This window comes from Pinus tabuliformis, chromosome 2_2 (genome assembly GCF_031772625.1).
Source record: "Pinus tabuliformis cultivar Carrire ecotype Pingquan chromosome 2_2, CPIR1, whole genome shotgun sequence".
NCBI classification, from domain to species: Eukaryota; Viridiplantae; Streptophyta; class Pinopsida; order Pinales; family Pinaceae; genus Pinus; species Pinus tabuliformis.
The window spans coordinates 106,034,712-106,057,193 of NC_142300.1; positions in this window are offsets into that span (position 1 = coordinate 106,034,712).

Genomic DNA, 22,482 nt, shown 5'->3' on the forward strand with positions numbered 1-22,482 from the left:
CCTACAGTGGTATTAGAGCTAAAACTAATATGGTGATACCCACGAGGTTCTGTTGGCCGTCAATCCTGATAGGCCTTCCATATGTACCCTATGTTTCATTGTGCAATACTGTGCTCATCGAATAGAGGTGCGGCCATGAAGGGAAAAGACTGCAGAAGCGAGGAACAATCATCGTGACATCAACAGTCTGTGCATGAGGTAGTCAACTACCAAGGAAACCCATTGTGGGCATGGCTCAGGTTCTAGAATAGCTAGTCCCTAAGATCCATTGTCTGCCATCTGCGTGGTGATCAATGTACAACAACGTACAGAACAAACAATGATGCTTGCAAGTTAAACATTGCCCTGTGGAAGACACTGCAATCAGGTTCGTTGGTGCAATCACGTTCACTAGTAAACAATAAGTCTATGGCCACGGTATTTCTGCGCAGAAGTATGAGGTCACGTCAAAGTCAATGGATGTGATCGGAGGGTGATGTTCACTCATTTAAAAGAATGATTTATATGACCATTTAAAAACTTTATAATATAAACTAAATTTTAATTAATTAATTAATATATATATATATATATATATATATATATATATATATATATATATATATATATATATATATATATATATATATATATATATATATATATATATATATATATATATAAAATTACTATTATTTAAAAAAAAATTGGGTCTTCAAGAAAAAAACAAAATAAAATGGCGGCCAACAACAATGACGATATGAAAAAGGTTCAAGAGGACATCAACAAGCTGAATAAATGTCTGGATGACATTGGGAAGTTAGTTAGTAAGTAGTATCAGATGGCCAATGATATATATTACTTAAGAAACTTGATGAGCTGGTGCTTTGAAGAGACCGATCCACCTTTAGCTACACGGAGTCCCAAGACTTCGAAAGCGGAGACTTCTCTAGAGCATGAGTTCCTGAGGTGTGAGAAGCAACAAATACCCCAAACTCACTTCGAAGGAAGCCAATATTATACTCAATCTTCTAGACGAAACGATCTTAAAATAAAAAATGAATTACCTAAGTATGATGGTAAGAACATTAAAGGCATTGTTGTATGGGTAAATAAGATGGATGCAATTTTTTTAGCAAACCCTCCACTCGGCGAACAAGAAAAATTCATGACTACATCCAACTACTTAGAAGCAGAAGCATACGATTGGTTTTTGTGGTGGTCGTGTAAATGCATGGGTTGCTCGTTCAATTGGAAAAAATTTAAAAACACTCCGTTAAAAAGGCTTCATGATGGGGAGGAGGATGATGTCTACAAGAGATTTGTTCACTTGAAGCAAAAAGGATCAGTGAGTGAATACACTCAGAAATGGGAAGTATTAGTAGTAAGGAAGAGAGGGTTTTCAGATGAGGAGCTGCTAAAAACATATCATTGTGGCCTTAAAGATTACATTCACGAAGAATTAAAATTGCATAAACCCAAAACCATTCAGGAGGCCAGACATGCAGCCATAATTATTGAGTGGAAATATGAACTTCAAAAATCACCATATGCCAATAATGACAGGACTAACAACTATTCCAAGGGGCAAGAAGGTAAAACCTCATTAGAAAATACTAGTAACTACATTCCACCACCATTGCGAAGTGATGGTAAATAACAATTTAATGTCGAAAGGAAAAAAGATGGCAGATGTTGGATGTGCGGAGACAGGTATTAAGCAGGACATAAGTGCGCAACACAAAAATTGTACAACTGTGAAGCTAAAAAAAAGAGGAATCTTCAGAAGACAGCTTTGACGAAGAGGACAATGAAGAAAATGCAAACCCTAGTCCAAAATCAAAAGATGATATTCCATGAATCTCCATAGAAGCCATCACAAGGATAGCTCAACCACAGACATTGAAGCTTAAAGGTCACATCAAGAAGCAAAGTTTTATTGTTCTAGTGGACTCAAGAACTATGCACAACTTTGTAGATGTCAATGTTGCAAAAATACTAAACATATTTTCTTACCAGGTAGTAGACTTAAAAGTTGTGGTAGCAGATGGAAAACATATAGATGGAGTGGGCAAGTGCTATAAGGTTAAGTTTTAATTTAGCAACTATGCAATGGAGTCCAGTTTTTATACGGTTCCCCTAGGAGGAGTAGATGTTTTTTTGGGGGTACACTAGTTAAGAATACTAGGCACATATTTAGCAAATCACATAAAACAATTCATTAGATTCAAATGGGATAGAAGGAAATATTAGTTGTTCGGGTTTCAGGCACCACCAATGTAAGTCATCTCCGCTTAAAAGATGAAGAATATTATTCGCAAAGGGGCACCAACATTTGTTGCACAATGTTAGCACTTGGAATTATTATTGATATAAGGGACTCATCAACCATCAAACATTTCATCCTTGATCTAGAAATATGAGAAGGTTTTCCAAGATCTACCAATGAAGTTACCCGTAGAAAGGAAAATTGAACACATTATCGAAGTAAAACCAGGCTCAACATCAGTTAATGTTAAGCCTTATCACTATCCCCATCACCACAAGATAGAAATAGAACGCTTAATACAAGACCTACTGAAGCATGGAATCATTATGAAGGGTAGAAGTCCATACGCTGCACCTGTAGTATTACTCAAAAAGAAGGATGGATCTTTCCAATTATGTGTAGATTATAGAGGCCTAAACAAAATCACTATTAAACATAAGTTTCCAATTATGTTCATAGATGAAATGCTGGATGAATTACACGGTGCAAAATATTTTTCCAAGTTAGATCTAAGATTAGGATACTACCAAATACGAGTAAGGTTAGAAGACGTCGAAAAGACAATGTTCATGACTCATGAAGGGCATTATGAGTTTAAGGTCATGCCATTTGGATTAAAACATGCACTAGCCACCTTCCAGCAACCATGAATGAGCTCTTTCACCCTTATCTTCGGAAGTTTGTATTAGTTTTCTTCAATGATATTATAGTCTAGAGTAAGATGTGGAAAGAACATCTCAAACATCTAGAAGAAGTGTTGTCTGTTTTGGAAAAGACCAGGTTTACGCCAAGCTATCAATATGCATGTTTGGGTAGAGGGAAGTTGAATACCTAGGACATATTATATCAAGGGGAGGAGTCCAAGTGGATCCCAACAAAATCAAGGCAATCAAAGAATGGCCCAAACCCAAGAACATATCTAAGTTGAGGGGATTTTTATGTTTAACAGGGTATTACAGAAGATTTATAAAAAACTATGCACATTTGACAGCACCCCTGATGAATTTGTTAAAGAAAAATGCTTTTAAGTGGGATGACCAAGAAAGCAAGTGTTCTGAGAAATTAAAGGCAGTGATGTCAACCACATTAGTACTAGCAACTCCTGACTTCGCCAAACCATTTGTAGTTGAATGTGATTCTTCTAGTTTCAGAATTGGAGTTGTATTAATGCAAGAAAACCACCCTATAGCATTTGAGAGCAGGAAACTTAATAAATGAGAAGGATTAAAATCAAAATACCAAAAGGAGATGCTCGCCATCATACACGCTTGGATGAAGTGGCGCCAATATTTGCTTGGAAGTAAATTTTCAGTCCGAAGTGACCACAACAGTCTTCAATTCTTACTTCAACAAAAGACATTATCAACAGAACAACATAAGTGGATGGAGAAGTTGTCAGCTTTCGACTTAGAAATATTACACAAGAAGGGAACGAAGAATGTCATAGCTGGTGCACTCTCATGTAAAGATGACAACCACACAACATGTGCCACCATAATAGTTGTTCTGGAATGGTTGGATGAAATACAAACCGAATATGCAAGGATAAGGATTGTGACTCCATGATTAACAATATTAGTTAGTATACCGGCTTCGAGTGGAAAAATGACATCTTATGGTACAAGGGTAGAATTTACCTAACACCCGCTTCCAAATTTAAGGTGAAAATACTAAAGGAGTCTCAGAATTCACCATCAGTCGTACATGTTGGGTTCTACAAGACTTACTACAACATCCACTAGCCATTTCATTGGAAGGGTATGAGCAAGGAAATTCAAAAATATGTTGCAGAATGTGATATTTGTCAAAGAAGCAAGAGCGAAAATGTTCCAACTCCATGATTGCTACATCCACTACACATTCCAAATCAAAAGTGGGAGGAGATTTCGATGGATTTTATTGAAGGACTACCTGCATCTGACAGGAAGGATAAAATATTTGTGGTAGTCGACAGGCTCACTAAATATGCCCACTTTATGGCTATTAAAAAGACCGATACAACTAAAAGAATCGTTGATGTGTTATGTAAAGATATTTACAAACTACATGGGTTTTCTAAGGTCATAGTCAATGATAGAGATGTAAGGTTTAAAGGAAAATTTTGGAAGGAATTTGTTATGAATATAATTCATAACAAATGACATAAATAAAATTAATGTAAATATTAAATAATTAAATATTAGTTAGGTTAAATAGTCATTAAGTTAGGTGAAAAGGCATGTCTAAAAGACATGCCCATTCACGAAAGGTCACTTGCTGAGGTATAAAAGCAGGGCTTCATTGTAACATTCAAATCATCTTATATCATCTTATACAATTTTATATACAATAATAAATTATTATTAAATACCTATGTGTATTTTAACAATTAAATCTTCAAGCTAACAGTTTTTGTGCTTCAGCATAAGTTTTTATGCTACAGTGGTATCAGAGCCATGGCACACGATATAATCATGCGAGACTTTTAACGTAGTTCGCTGCACAATGTGCCATTACGTTCACATCTTGATTACGTTGAACAGTTTAGTATTCAAGAAGCATTTCAGCAATTAGAAAAATCATGCATTGAAGCTACAACATGTTTTAAGGAGACTTATGCATAAATCAATAATAAGGAAGATGTAGGTGATGGTGAATGGAAACAAGGTGAAGCATTAGATGATTATAATGTTGAAGATTCGAATGAAGCTGACATAGATCAAGATGAGGATTCAGATGAAGATGATCTCAACAAGGATTAGAATGGAGAAGAATCTGAAATCAACAAAAAAAATGGAAATGCTGGAAATGTGGCAGCTGAAGGGCATCTAGATTACTGGGCAGGATCATTTGAGTGGGACCAATAGGCTAATGATATTCAATTAAATGTGTTTGACATTTCTACATATCGTGTAAACCAGCGAGAGATAATAAATTCTATTATGAGTGGAAGAGATGTTGTTGTAATAACGGATATAGGTGGTAGCAAGAGTCTTTGTTACCAGCTTCCTTCATTTCTTCATCCTAAGACTACTCTTGTTGTGATCCCCCTACTTTCACTTATACAGGATCAGTGATGAGACTTACTGCTCTAAATATTCCAACAGGCATGTTGACATCTACAACCTCAAAAGAGAATGAAAAGTCAATCTACAAGGCTCTTGAAAAGGGTGAAGGAGATATTAAGGTTTTGTATGTGACACAAGAGAAGATATCAAAGAGTAAGCGATTTATGTCCAAGCTTTAAAAATGCAACCACGCAGGTCGCCTTTCTTTGATAGCAATTGATGAGGCACACTGTTGTAGCCAATGGGGACATGATTTTCACCCTGATTATAAAAAGCTTAGTATTTTGAAGGTTCAATTTCCAAAGGCGCCAATGATTACATTAATGACTACTGCCCTGTCCGACAAATTCAAATGCATATATTATGCACAAACCCTTGTCCTCTATCAACCCCACTTCTCATTTTTCCGAAAACTTTCCATTTTTTAGTCAAACATCCAGTTATGCAAATCACTGGCCAAACCTTCAGATTTGAATTGTCAAAATATTTTCAGCACTGATACTCATACATTTCAATTGGCATTGGATAAATATCAAAGTGAGTATGCTCAATTTCTATGCTCCCAGCAGATTCCTACAAAATCGCACACAACGAAACAATCCAATAAAAATGTCCAAGATCCTAAGTTACCTTGCGAATCTGACAAGCCAAAAAATGATGAAGCCATAGATAAACTCTTGCAAGAATCAGAAACCATTTTCAATAGTGAACACATAGATGAAAAATTAGAAAATTCTTTTTACCGATATGTAGATACAACTAAACTACACCTGGCAAAATCTTTCACCCTGTTATCACAAAACCAGTACTAGGGGCTGCAACCAAGCAAAGTTTCATGTAACTGTTTCAGACCATACTTTAGATTAGGAATTAGCCTTCCTAATCAGAGAGGGCTCTCTCACAACTCTTGATAAAATCCTTCAAACACTAGATGGCTAACTCTTTATTCACTTATGAAAGCATAACTGGTTGGAAACACATCAAACTGGCTCTCATTGGGCTATGGAGTCTATAATATTAAGTAAACAAGGAAAACACAGTGATCTCATGGAAATCAAGGCTCTTAGCATTACATGTCAAACATACTCCACCAAAACATAGCTTGCTGAATACACAGGAAGTCAGAGCATATAATTATGAATTCTGAGTGATTGCATACAACAAGACTATAAAATAACATAAAGTATAAAACACCATCACTACATTTGAACATGACAATCCTTCGAGAATCTTGAGAAGAGAATAACTCTGTTTTACTATTACTGTCAAAAAGGTCTTACAATGGCCCAAAACAACACTGTTTTTCTATAAAGTATCCAACCTTTTTTACATAAAAGTTATTCCTATATATAGCCAATCAAAACACTACTGCACGAGACTCCTCAACAAGCATGAAGGGAGCTCGGAATTTTGACATTAATGACCTTAACTACATCATAAACAAACTAATTGATTACAAGAGATATGGTGCTACGAAAACAGAGGACTCTGTCACATTGGCACTTTAAGTCTTTCTCCTCGTATACTTTGCTGCGTTCTCAGAGCTTGCCACCTGTAGCATTACAATAATAACCAAACCCAAACTGAAAGCAGATTCAATGTATGGACAGCTCCGGATACCTGATGCATAGATGATTCATCAACCAATAAGAAAATGAAGCCTATATTCTCGGTTGCTGCCTCCCATCGGTGTTCATGTATTAATGATCCAGTTTCAAGCCATTTAATCCTTGGATAGTCCCGTGTGACTGAAGAAAACTCATGATCTGGCCATCCCATAACTAGACAAGTGTATCACTTAACACCTCAGCAGCTCTATCACAACCCTAAAAACTCGGACATAAAGTGAAACTTTCAATAAGAAACAAAACTTCACCTTTTCTTCGAATATTTACACCTGGCAACCTTTTTTAAATATCTGACTGACCTTCTATAACCTCCATGCTGGCATTAAGTCATCTCTTTAAATATTTGCTGACCTCAGCATTCAAACTCAAGTTTTTAACATAACCAGTCATCTACAGCAGTTTCGTAGCGCGCTACGAAACTGCTGTAGGTCATCAAAATTAAATACATGAACCTTAAAGCAACAATAACTCAAGTCTGTGATTTCTTCAGTCATTCTATACAGGTGTAAAGACATCAAAAAGTTCTCAAAAAGCTTTTAAAAAGACGATGGCCAAAATATATCAAAATTTGGAAAACACATCCCTTCTTGAATCATTTAGCTAGTTTGTCTAGCTTCTCTTTCAGGCTGATGACTTCTTCCTTCAACTTCTTGTTCTCTGCTCTTAGACCTGCATTTATTTGTTTCATAGTCTTCGCCTGCTTCAGAGCTGGCACTGTCCATACATAGGCATCAGATACTGAGCTAGCTTGACTGATCAAACTTGTTTTACCTTTCATTACAGCTTTCTTATAGCTTGTATATCTTACTGCCTTTTCTTTAAAAACATTTTGAACCTGAGGTATTTCCTTACTTGCTTCAGCTTGTTTCTTAATGGCAATCACATTTCCACTTTGACTGATAACAACCTTATTATCCTTGTTCTTGTTTTTAGCTGCTTGGACTATTTCAGAGAAGACTTCAAGTGCCTCTGTCCTAGGCATCTCTGAAGATGCTTTCTCTTTCTGAGCTTTTTCTACTTCTTTCATTTTCCTTCTAGTCATTGGTCTGCGTGGTTTAAAGGCATACTCTTCACTTGGTTCTTCAAACTTTAATCTTTTAGAAGCCTTTGACTTCTTAGAACTTTCAGGTGAGGATTGTGTTAGATCAATATGCATTGGTGATACCAATTGATCTTGCTCAATTTCAAGTGGTTCAATTTGAATTGGATGGTCTTGCTCTAATTCAATGGCTTCCAGTAAGTCATTTAAACTGCCCTTAGAAATAGGACTCTCTTCCACAGGGGCTGACTTTCCTTTTTCTTTGCTTAGCTGGCCTCTAGTTCTCACCCTTGAAACCCTTTCAACTTCACTAGATTTAATTTCATCCTTTCTTTTGTGAGTCTTCTGTTTTGATGACTGAGGTGTTTCTTTAGGAGATGACTTAGGGGTTTCCTTTTCAGATACTCTAGATGATTTTGAAGTTTTATCTACTGATGCTTCAGGTGTTTCTTTAACTGCTGGCTTAGGAGTTTTCTTCATTGATGCTTCAGGTGTTTCTTTGACTGTTACAGACCTCTCTGATTTCTTTGTTTTAGCTTTGGGCTTCTTATGGTCTGTTATTTCTTTCCTAATCTCAGCCAAAGTAGTTTCCTCACTCTTTTCTTCTCTTTCTCTTACAGGTAATGGAGTTAGGCCCGTTTTACTTGGGAAACCGGCCATGAACACAAATGAATCCCAGTCTTTACCAATTTTATGTAGGCTATCCAACACCAGTAATTTAACCAGACCATGATGAAAAAGAGATGTTTCATAAGCTTCCTTCTTTAACTGAATCTTATCACACATCTTGCTAATACTTCTGAATAAGTAAAAAGGTATGTCTATTGAGCTCTTACCAGTGAAGTGTAGCAGCAGCTTAAAATGGTATGAGTAGACTTTGTTGTACCGACCCTCACACGTCAGGTACTTCTGGATACATGTCAATAGCATAGCATAATTCTCCTTTAGATAGCTCCTTGGGACAGCTTTAGTAAGATCTTCGTCTACATATGGTGCCTTCAAGAACTCCTTGCACGGACCCATGTCAAACTTGAAATTCTTGAACCACTCTTGGCCACCCCTCGGGATTTCTGTGACAGAAGAAATGACTTCAGGGGACACCGGAAACTCCAACATGGCCACCTTCGAATTCAGTCCAGTGAAGTTCAATGCAAATGCCTTGGTCACTTCTGCATGTCCACCCTTTAATTTTTCACAAAATTGCCAGCAACCAGCACTTCTAAACGCCTTTGCTACCTCCTCATCCCTGAGGGTTACATCTAACCCCTCCGGCTCTGTTCTCACACATTTACCCGAACGATGTTCCCTTCTTTCCATGCTTCTTTGAGTAATTTTACACAAGGGAATGACGGTGGTTTGCAGCACGAAGACAATCTTTAGCTGTAGAGAGCAGGCTCGCTTGCAGTAGTCTGTTTAAAACAAAGCTCAGGCTTTTCATAGAGCAAAAACATTCATATGATATGAAGAACTCATTATGGAATGACCACCCCCTATAACGTCCTACAAACTGACACACAACTATATGACTTCGGACCTTATGGCAAAATAATGGCTAATCATGACATAAAAAGGGTGTGAAAAGACAATCATAACCAGATTTGTGACTCACTACTCTTGGATTAGACATTCAGAGAAAAACGCTGCAAAAAACCCTGAAACTCCGATTTCGTAGCGCGGGCAGTTCAAATTTAAGAGGATGCGCTACGAAATCGCTGACAAACAGAGCGCTACGAAAACACGCAAACATTATTTCGCAGCAAAACTGACCAATCACACCCGCGCTGCGAAACTGCGCAAGTACCAAAGACATCATACCCGCGCTGCGAAACTGCGCAAAGTACCAATGACATGACATGACATAACTAACAATGATGGAGGGTGTCTAATGATCTTGCCTTTACACGAATTCTCATCCACAACTCTTGAATTTCAAATTTGAAATTGACATCAACTAACAAACCTATTTACAAGACCTCAATACTTTATAAAAACTTATGGACACTCTTATATACATGAACTATAGTTCCTAGTGATAACAGTGGCTCCACTAGGGATAGTGTGCCCCTGTGGTACACTAAGAACACGCAGTACCAGTGCTTTATCCATTTATTACACTCACATCTGGCTGACAAGCATTCCTCTCAAACTTTGTGGGCCTTCTCCTCGGGCTAAAGTCTGCTAGTTCAGCTTGTCACTTATTGCTAACACAAACACTTCAAAAACAATGATTATTTACAATGATCATGAATTACTTGGCAGATTTTTCACTGATAATAATGCTTTAAGAACCTGCCATTGACAGGCCCACCAGCATACTGTGATCCATCAACTTCTTGCAAAATATAAGTATTGTTTCCATGGAAGGCAGAGATCAAATATGGCCCCTTCCATAAATTCTCAAACTTACCATGTTTGCCCTTTTCTTCAATCTTGGCTTCCCATTTCAAAACCTTGTCATCAATTTGAAAGGTCACATCTTTAATCTTCTTATCAAAAGCCCTCTTGACTCTATTCTGATTTTGTTGATAATCTTCAACCACTTCATTCCTTTTTTCTTGCAATGCAATCAATTGATTAATCCTCCGCTGTATGGCATTTGGTTCTTCTTCAAGTCCTTGAATTAATTTCATAACTGGGACACCAAGAGACGTTGGAAAAATAGCTTCTGCTCCATACACAAGTTCATAAGGAGAGGTTCCAATAGATCTTTTAGTGCATATGCGATCAGCCCACAATGCATACTTCAGTTTCAAATGCCAAGTTTTCTTGTTTTCTTCCAGCAATTTTTTGATAATCCTCACAAGACTCTTATTTGAACTTTCAGCTAGACCATTGCCTTGTGGATAATAGGCTGTTGAGTGACCAAGAGAAATATGATATTGGTGGCAAAAGTTTATCATTCTCTTAGACTTAAAGGCTTGAGCATTATCTGTGATAAGCTTCAGTGGACATCCAAACCTTGATAAAATATTGTTCTCTAAGAAGGAAATAATGACTGCATCATTAGCTTGTCTAGTTGGTACTGCCTCTATCCACTTTGTGAAATAATCAGTGGCTGTAAGTATCCACCGATGTTGGCCTGATGAAGAGGGATGTATCTCACCTATAAAATCTAGCCCCCACTGCTGAAAGGGCGCTTCTACATAAATAGGAACTAGAGGCATAGGCATGAGCTTCCTTTTACCTTCAAACAACTGACATTCATGACAGGCTGCAACCTTTTTATAAATATCTTTGAACATGGTGGGCCAAAAATACCCGGCTCTCAATATTTTATTAGCAGTAGCCTTCCAATAATGGTGACCCCCACAATCTCCTTTATGAAACTCTTCAATCACCCTATCAGCCTCCTCTTCAATCAAACAACTTAATAGAATCCCTCCAGCATCCTTCCAAAATAAATTCTGCTCATAAACAAAATATTTAAGGGATTTCAGCTTGATGAAACGAGCTCTAGACTTGGGAAGTTTGTCAGGGGCTCTGTTGTGCTGTAGAACAAATGAGACATCCTTATACCATTCAGATATCAGAAATTTCTCATTAATTTTGACCAACTCTTCCTCTTCTTCAAAAATTTCTGATATTTCTGCATTAAAATTAATGTCACTGCAGTCTAGATTTGAGTGAGTTAGCAATTCTGCTAACCCTTGACCCTTCACCAATTTAGTTGGCCTAATTTCAATATCATATTCCAACAATTTGGCTATCCATTTCCCTCTTTTACCATCCGGGTCTGCTTGTGTGAGAATTTCTTTAATAACAGCACTTGGCACAAATGCAATAATATGAGAATGAAGCACATAGATTCTAAAATCTTTGATTGCCTTTACCAAAGCATATGCTTGCTTTTCTAAAATGTTATACTTTAATTCAGCATTTGCCAATGTTTTACTGAAGAATGAGATAGGCTGCTCAGTACCTTGATTCCCTTTCTGTAAAAGAACTCCAGCGATTGTATCTTCAGAGGCATAGGTGAATATTAAAAATTCCTTGGAGAAATCAGGGCTAATAAGAACCGGCGCTTGAGTGAGTGCTTTTTTAATTTCTTCAAATGACTTTCTTGCCTCAGCTGTCCACTTAAAGTCTGCTCCCTTCTTTAGCATTTTTGTGATGTGCTTAACCACCTCTGCAAAGTTAGGAATGAACCTCCTAACAAAATTAACTTTACCAAGAAAAGACTGAACTTCTTTCTTACTCCTTGGCAAATCCAGCCTTGAAATAGCACTAACTCTATTTGGATCTATTTTGATGCCTTCTTGAGAAATGATATGCCCAAGCAACTTACCAGAAGTCAAAGCAAAGATACTTTTAGTTGGATTCAAAGAAATGCCGAACCTTCTACACTTCAATAATATCTTCTCCAGATGCTTTAAATGATCTTCCTCTCTCTTTGAAAAGACTGTGATATCATCAAGGTATACCACAACTGATTTATCTTTCTCCTCTGCGAAAGCAATGTCCATAGCCCTTTGGAAAGTCGCCCCTGCATTCATGAGGCCAAAAGGCATCTTGGCATACATAAAGGTGCCCCATGGGGTGGTAAAAGCTGTCTTCTCCTGATCCTCTGGATGAACAAGGATTTGATTGTATCCTGAAAAGCCATCTAACATTGACATTCTTTGAGAGCCTACAATATTCTGCAGCATAAGATCCATTTTAGGAAGAGGATAATTGTCCTTCAGTGAAGCCTTGTTCAAATTCCTAAAGTCTATGCAAATCCTTATTTCTCCGTTCTTTTTCCTAACTGGAACCAAGTTGGCCAACCAATTTGAAAATCTGATAGGAACAATAATCTTTGCATCAAACAGCTTCTTGACTTCTTTCTCAATTAATGGCATTAGCAGAGGATTTATTCTTCTCAATTTTTGCTTAAAAGGTTTCTCATTTGGCTTGATGGGGATTGTATGTTGTATAACTGAGGAATCATATTGTTTGAGATCAGTATAATTCCAAGCAAACACATCAATAAACTTCTTCAATAGATCAATGTACTTAACTTTTAGATCAGCTGATAAAAATTTTGAAATTTTGATCAATTTAGGCGCTACTAAATCACCTAGATTGCAGTTTTCTATCTCCTCTTCATTTGCTTGCAACCTTGGCGCCTTAAAGACATCATTCTGATCAAAAAGCTTTTCAAGAGGAATCAAACCTTTAGGAATGAGATTATTTTGGAGCTGTAACACCTCAGACTTTTCTTTTGTTTCTACTAACATGTTTTGCTGATCAATTTGACAATGCTCAAATTCTCCTTTCAATTCTATGAAACTTCTCACCTGCTGGTCATCTTCAAAGACTTGCCAATTTAATATATTATCAGGGATTACTGGCCTATGGCGGACTTTGACTTCATAACTGTCAGAAGCATGTTTAGGAATGACAAAAAGACTAGCTGCTACAGCAAGAGAATCTGCCATGGAATTCTGCTCTCTGGTTTTGATATTGAAAGTGTATGATTGAAACTTTTCCAACAATTCTAACACCAAGTTCCTATAAGCTCTCATTCTTGCATCTTTTGTTTGGTAAACACCTTGAACTTGTTTTATAACCAGCTCAGAGTCCCCATAAACAGCAATGTTTTTTGCCTTGAACTCAATCAAATTTTCTAAGCCTAAAACCAAGGACTCATACTCGGCCATGTTATTTGTGCAATCAAAATTGAGCTTATAAGACAGAAACTTACTTTCATCATCTGGACTCATGATCCAAATTCCAGCGCCAGCTCCTTCCTTCCCTGCTGCTCCATCAAAATACAAAGACCAGCAACCAGAAATATCTTCTTCATTACTTTGCTGCAACTCTTCACACTGATTTTCTGCTTTTTCTTTCTGTGATTCTTCTCCCACTGATTCATTAAATAGAATGGCTGATCCCAAGCCTGTATCACAAGAATAGATAGGAAAATTCTGTGGTTTATCCTTGCTACTCACCATATATGCCATCCTTGTTTCCCGGTATAACCTTCTCTGCTCCCCAAATACTGGAATAGTAGCATAAGTCAAATCCATTTGCATGGTACCTTTAATTTTAGCTGCCCATGACCTTGAAAGTAATATTCCAAATTTAGGTGGAACATCAGCCACAACAATATCCATGACAGTGGTTTTAGCTGGGATTTGTGTAAGTGCCACAACAACATCCTTAATTAACCCAATACAATGAACCCTCTTAGAATCAAAAGAAAATAAGTCTTTATAAGGTCTAGTCACTTCCAATCCTAACCTTTCCATAATGACTTTGGGCATAAGATTATGAGATGCTCCTGAGTCCAACATGGCATTATGAAGAGTCATTTCATGTATATTGATGCTTATATAAAAAGGAGGAAATTCATCATTCTGCTCATCTTCAAGCCTTGGGCCTAAACAAATAATAGGATTGTCTTCTTGCAAATTTAAAATATCAGCTCCTCCTGGGGGAGAATTAAGCATTTCCACAATCTTGCTTCTATACTTGTTTACTTTCAAAATCTCATTAAATGGGACTGATATTTTGATTTTAGAAATCTCATTTTCTATATTGAATCCTGGAGTAGACCTCTCAACTTCCTTAGGAAGAACAAGAGTTTGATTATCTCTCTTTTCAATAGGAGCATCACCTTTTTCTTCAGCTTGTTTTGGCTTTTCTTTTTTGTCTTCCACTGCTTTTGAAATATTCTTCTTAGGCTGACCCTTGTTTGCTGTAATGGGAACATCTCTATTTCTGAGGTTATATTGCTTTTGAATTTCAAATATGGCATGCTGATAACCCTTTAGGAAATCTGAAGGTTCTTCTTCAACTTTTTGTTGGCTAGACTCATCATGTTCCTCTTTTGTTAGAAAGATCTCTGAATCTTCTTCACCAAGACAATGAATAGTTTCTTCAGGTTCCTCAGATTCTTCTTCTCCATCTACCATATTTTGCTGAAACGGAGGTCTTACAGGAGGATCAGCTTGTTGATTTCTATTCTCCCTTGGCCTTTGTTGATTTTGTGGCCTTCTAAACTGAGGATTTCTAAACCGAGGTTCTTGTTGTACTTGAGGAGCAGCAGTATTCCCAAGTGCTAATTGGTCCATCAATTTTTCCATAGTCTTTATCATGGTTTCAACTTTATCCTCTTGAGCAGAAGTAGAAGGCCTTTCCTCTTCCTTTATCTTGGTCTTAGCCATCTTGGACTTTTTAGCAGCAAGTATATTCACCTCTACTTTGATAGCATCATTTTGCATGTCAGCCAATGTAGCAGACTCTCTTTCTCTGAGTAAAAGAGAGAAGTCAGAATCAAAGGACTCAGCATATCTTAATTGTGCTAAAGCTCCAGGAGGTTTCAAGTGAGCTGGAATAGAATTATAAATCTTGTTAAACCTCTTAGAAAAATTTTGAATAGTCTCATCTGGAGTTCTTCTTAAATTATTGTATTCAGTGAGGGCCTGAACTGGATTAGTTCTATTTCCCCACTTCCTCAGAAAGCTATCTTCAAACTCAGCCCAACTGTGAATGCTACCAGCTCCCAAGGCCTTGAACCATTTCCTAACCTCTCCAATGAAAGACTGAGCAAACAATCTCAATTTGACATCTTCATCATCCACTTCATACCTATCAATAAAGTCATTGAATCTATCCACATGCTCTTCAGCTGTAATGTCCTCATCTCCTCCCCATGTTGGGATCCTAGCAGCATATTTATTTGGTAAATCATGCAGAACAGCAGGAAGAGCCAAAGGAGCATACCTAGCAGGTACGGCCATAATGAAAGGAGGAAGAGTGACAATAGGTATGTTATGACCAGAACTAGTATGAAATGTGGCTTGAGGGCTATTTGGACTTGCAGAAGCAGAGGACAAAATATGAGTACGAAAAGGACTATTAGGACTTTGTAGACCACTAACAAAAGAACTCCAATTTGGGAGAGGTAAACCAATCTTTGAGTTGAGCAAAATTTCAAAAGGGTCAAGCTCCTTGAGCTGTTTTAAATCTTCTTTCTCTAATAATAGCTCAGAAGAAACAATTTCCCAAAACTCCTCTTTATCTTTATGTGAAATTAGAGAAGAAGTATCAATACCTCTCTTTTGTAGATCCAAAATGATACCAATTAATTCTTCTTCATTTTCAGACCTTAATATGACCTCTTGAACTTTATCATCAACAAGTTTATTCTCAGGACTTCTAGAAAACTCAGTAAATAATGACTTTGAAATACTTGAAGTACCTGGTATATCAGAGAATCTTTGTTTACTCCTTGAGATGATATTAGGATTTTCCACAGGACTAGGTGGATTTGGATCAGGGTTACTCCTTGTGTACCTTCCTTTCGAAGCCACCTTTAAACTTTTAAATAACAAATGGAGTCACCAAGGTAGAATGCAGCCTCGAAAATCATTTGAACTCCTGCTACCTTCAGAAATTCAATCTTAAGCTCCCGGCAGACGCACCAAAATGTTATCACAAAACCAGTACTAGGGGCTGCAACCAAGCAAAGTTTCATGTAACTGTTTCAGACCATACTTTAGATTAGGAATTAGCCTTCCTAATCAGAGAGGGCTCTCTCACAACTCTTGATAAAATCCTTCAAACACTAGATGGCTAACTCTTTATTCACTTATGAAAGCATAACTGGTTGGAAACACATCAAACTGGCTCTCATTGGGCTATGGAGTCTATAATATTAAGTAAACAAGGAAAACACAGTGATCTCATGGAAATCAAGGCTCTTAGCATTACATGTCAAACATACTCCACCAAAACATAGCTTGCTGAATACACAGGAAGTCAGAGCATATAATTATGAATTCTGAGTGATTGCATACAACAAGACTATAAAATAACATAAAGTATAAAACACCATCACTACATTTGAACATGACAATCCTTCGAGAATCTTGAGAAGAGAATAACTCTGTTTTACTATTACTGTCAAAAAGGTCTTACAATGGCCCAAAACAACACTGTTTTTCTATAAAGTATCCAACCTTTTTTACATAAAAGTTATTCCTATATATAGCCAATCAAAACACTACTGCACGAGACTCCTCAACAAGCATGAAGGGAGCTCGGAATTTTGACATTAATGACCTTAACTACATCATAAACAAACTAATTGATTACAAGAGATATGGTGCTACGAAAACAGAGGACTCTGTCACATTGGCACTTTAAGTCTTTCTCCTCGTATACTTTGCTGCGTTCTCAGAGCTTGCCACCTGTAGCATTACAATAATAACCAAACCCAAACTGAAAGCAGATTCAATGTATGGACAGCTCCGGATACCTGATGCATAGATGATTCATCAACCAATAAGAAAATGAAGCCTATATTCTCGGTTGCTGCCTCCCATCGGTGTTCATGTATTAATGATCCAGTTTCAAGCCATTTAATCCTTGGATAGTCCCGTGTGACTGAAGAAAACTCATGATCTGGCCATCCCATAACTAGACAAGTGTATCACTTAACACCTCAGCAGCTCTATCACAACCCTAAAAACTCGGACATAAAGTGAAACTTTCAATAAGAAACAAAACTTCACCTTTTCTTCGAATATTTACACCTGGCAACCTTTTTTAAATATCTGACTGACCTTCTATAACCTCCATGCTGGCATTAAGTCATCTCTTTAAATATTTGCTGACCTCAGCATTCAAACTCAAGTTTTTAACATAACCAGTCATCTACAGCAGTTTCGTAGCGCGCTACGAAACTGCTGTAGGTCATCAAAATTAAATACATGAACCTTAAAGCAACAATAACTCAAGTCTGTGATTTCTTCAGTCATTCTATACCGGTGTAAAGACATCAAAAATTTCTCAAAAAGCTTTTAAAAAGACGATGGCCAAAATATATCAAAATTTGGAAAACACATCCCTTCTTGAATCATTTAGCTAGTTTGTCTAGCTTCTCTTTCAGGCTGATGACTTCTTCCTTCAACTTCTTGTTCTCTGCTCTTAGACCTGCATTTATTTGTTTCATAGTCTTCGCCTGCTTCAGAGCTGGCACTGTCCATACATAGGCATCAGATACTGAGCTAGCTTGACTGATCAAACTTGTTTTACCTTTCATTACAGCTTTCTTATAGCTTGTATATCTTACTGCCTTTTCTTTAAAAACATTTTGAACCTGAGGTATTTCCTTACTTGCTTCAGCTTGTTTCTTAATGGCAATCACATTTCCACTTTGACTGATAACAACCTTATTATCCTTGTTCTTGTTTTTAGCTGCTTGGACTATTTCAGAGAAGACTTCAAGTGCCTCTGTCCTAGGCATCTCTGAAGATGCTTTCTCTTTCTGAGCTTTTTCTACTTCTTTCATTTTCCTTCTAGTCATTGGTCTGCGTGGTTTAAAGGCATACTCTTCACTTGGTTCTTCAAACTTTAATCTTTTAGAAGCCTTTGACTTCTTAGAACTTTCAGGTGAGGATTGTGTTAGATCAATATGCATTGGTGATACCAATTGATCTTGCTCAATTTCAAGTGGTTCAATTTGAATTGGATGGTCTTGCTCTAATTCAATGGCTTCCAGTAAGTCATTTAAACTGCCCTTAGAAATAGGACTCTCTTCCACAGGGGCTGACTTTCCTTTTTCTTTGCTTAGCTGGCCTCTAGTTCTCACCCTTGAAACCCTTTCAACTTCACTAGATTTAATTTCATCCTTTCTTTTGTGAGTCTTCTGTTTTGATGACTGAGGTGTTTCTTTAGGAGATGACTTAGGGGTTTCCTTTTCAGATACTCTAGATGATTTTGAAGTTTTATCTACTGATGCTTCAGGTGTTTCTTTAACTGCTGGCTTAGGAGTTTTCTTCATTGATGCTTCAGGTGTTTCTTTGACTGTTACAGACCTCTCTGATTTCTTTGTTTTAGCTTTGGGCTTCTTATGGTCTGTTATTTCTTTCCTAATCTCAGCCAAAGTAGTTTCCTCACTCTTTTCTTCTCTTTCTCTTACAGGTAATGGAGTTAGGCCCGTTTTACTTGGGAAACCGGCCATGAACACAAATGAATCCCAGTCTTTACCAATTTTATGTAGGCTATCCAACACCAGTAATTTAACCAGACCATGATGAAAAAGAGATGTTTCATAAGCTTCCTTCTTTAACTGAATCTTATCACACATCTTGCTAATACTTCTGAATAAGTAAAAAGGTATGTCTATTGAGCTCTTACCAGTGAAGTGTAGCAACAGCTTAAAATGGTATGAGTAGACTTTGTTGTACCGACCCTCACACGTCAGGTACTTCTGGATACATGTCAATAGCATAGCATAATTCTCCTTTAGATAGCTCCTTGGGACAGCTTTAGTAAGATCTTCGTCTACATATGGTGCCTTCAAGAACTCCTTGCACGGACCCATGTCAAACTTGAAATTCTTGAACCACTCTTGGCCACCCCTCGGGATTTCTGTGACAGAAGAAATGACTTCAGGGGACACCGGAAACTCCAACATGGCCACCTTCGAATTCAGTCCAGTGAAGTTCAATGCAAATGCCTTGGTCACTTCTGCATGTCCACCCTTTAATTTTTCACAAAATTGCCAGCAACCAGCACTTCTAAATGCCTTTGCTACCTCCTCATCCCTGAGGGTTACATCTAACCCCTCCGGCTCTGTTCTCACACATTTACCCGAACGATGTTCCCTTCTTTCCATGCTTCTTTGAGTAATTTTACACAAGGGAATGACGGTGGTTTGCAGCACGAAGACAATCTTTAGCTGTAGAGAGCAGGCTCGCTTGCAGTAGTCCGTTTAAAACAAAGCTCAGGCTTTTCATAGAGCAAAAACATTCATATGATATGAAGAACTCATTATGGAATGACCACCCCCTATAACGTCCTACAAACTGACACACAACTATATGACTTCGGACCTTATGGCAAAATAATGGCTAATCATGACATAAAAAGGGTGTGAAAAGACAATCATAACCAGATTTGTGACTCACTACTCTTGGATTAGACATTCAGAGAAAAACGCTGCAAAAAACCCTGAAACTCCGATTTCGTAGCGCGGGCAGTTCAAATTTAAGAGGATGCGCTACGAAATCGCTGACAAACAGAGCGCTACGAAAACACGCAAACATTATTTCGCAGCAAAACTGACAAATCACACCCGCGCTGCGAAACTGCGCAAGTACCAAAGACATCATACCCGCGCTGCGAAACTGCGCAAAGTACCAATGACATGACATGACATAACTAACAATGATGGAGGGTGTCTAATGATCTTGCCTTTACATGAATTCTCATCCACAACTCTTGAATTTCAAATTTGAAATTGACATCAACTAACAAACCTATTTACAAGACCTCAATACTTTATAAAAACTTATGGACACTCTTATATACATGAACTATAGTTCCTAGTGATAACACACCCATCCAGGTTTTCTAACCAGAAAATGAGAACTGAGGAGCTGGCAACTCTGCCGCACAGATTTCCATGTTCAGCGATCTCATTCAGGTTGTACGAAGTGTGGGATTTGATAGATTTGATATATTTTCATAAAGGAATAGCTGGTCGTGTTGCCCCAGTAAATTGAATCACTAAATGCCTTCAAGGATGTGTGGAGATGGCCATGAAATCATGCTTTGAAGAGGAAGATAAATATATTTGTCATTTACAGGGCACTATCGGAGTTCCTGTGCTCTCTATCGGCCCGCACATGCCCACGTCTAAGTCCAGCCGGGACGCTCACAAGGGCTCTGATCTGCTAGATTGGATGGACTGGCAGAGGCCATCATCTATGGTGTTTGTGTCGTTTGGCAGTGAGATGTTTCTCTCGAGAGAACAAGCCCACCAACTAGTGTTGGGTTTGGAGACGAGCGGGATCTCGTTCCTCTACTCCTTGCGTGCTCCATAGTTCTTAGACAGTGTAGTTAATGTTGGTTGTTCTGGAAAACCCCCTTCCTTAACAGTTTTTGTCATAACAACTGCAATCTTCATTATGTGGCTCTTCGCCACTACAGTCGCTAACTCAGTGTCAACATTTATACCTACGCACTATTGTTTGTCTACCCATGGCACCTATTCCCTTGATCACCCGTTCTTAACCATCTTCCATCATCGGCTCATTTGCCAGATGCCTGGTCACCACCGCTGTGTCCCTATCTCTGTTGCTTCGATTTCGACTAACTGACAAACATTTTCTTGCCATCGAAGAGTCATGTCACCCATAGGAACTATCATATCTTTTTGATGTTCTCATTAAAGAATTAATCCCTAAGTTACATAACTTATAGAAATAAGTTTTATATTATTTGTTAATTAAAAAAAAAGAGAGAGAAAAAAGGAGCCATATAAGAAAAAAGCCAAAGGAAAATAAAATAAATTTAATATAAAAAAAATTCAGTAGTAAAATATATATATATATATATATAATAAGAGTTAAAGAAAATAAAAAAATAAATTAGAGTTATAAAAAAAAATTTGGAGTTAAAAAATTAAAAAAAAAATAAAAAAATCTAAGGAAATATTACTGATGAGCTATAAGAGAAGAGGATGGCTAGATTATATACATTGAGATGACATACACTAAGTAAAGAAAACCCCAAGTGTTATAGTTTTGAGGACCAAGCTTCCGAAGGAAGGGGCTATGTTATGAATATAATTCATAACAAATGACATAAATAAAATTAATGTAAATATTAAATAATTAAATATTAATTAGGTTAAATAGTCATTATGTTAGGTGAAAAGGCATGTCTAAAAGACATACGCATTCACAAAAGGTCACCTACTAAGGTATAAAAGAAGGGCCTTATTGTAACATCCAAATCATCTTATATCATCGTATACAATTTTATATATAATAATAAATTATTATTAAATACCTGTGTGTATTTTAACAATTAAATCTTCAAGCTATTAGTTTTTGTGCTTCAGCATAAGTTTTTATGCTACAGAATTTTGCGATCAAGTAGGAATATCCCTCAATATGAGTTCGGCCTATCACCCCCAAATAGACGGGAAACCCAAAATAATTAATAAATGCTTGGAAACTTATCTTTGTTGTTTCTTTACAGATGAACAACACAGATGGACATAGTGGATACACCTGGCAGAATGGTGGTATAATACCACATACCACATGTCAGCCAATATGACACCCTTCCAAGCCTTATATGGTTACGAGCCACCCAGGTGGAAGGACTTTGCATTCCTTGATTATAGGGTATCAGTAGTTAAAGAACACTTAGCAGAAGGTCAAAGGATTATCAACTTACTAAAGGAAAATCTAACCATTTCTCGTAATAAAATGAAACAACAAGCCGACCAACACCACTCTGAAAGAGAGTTTGAGGAGGGAGATTGGGTCTTTGTTAGACTCCAACCTTATAAGCAACTATCACTAAAACAACAAGGGAAGAATAATTTGTCACCTAAATATTATGGACCGTATCAAATAATAAAAAAGATAAGTAGTGTAGCTTATGGGTTAAAGTTACCAGACAACTTATGAATCCATAATACCTTTCATGTATCAAGTCTCAAAAGAGTATTAGGGAAAAACCAAATAGCACAAATAGAAATACTAGAGATCGATGAAGAAGGAAGAATAGTCC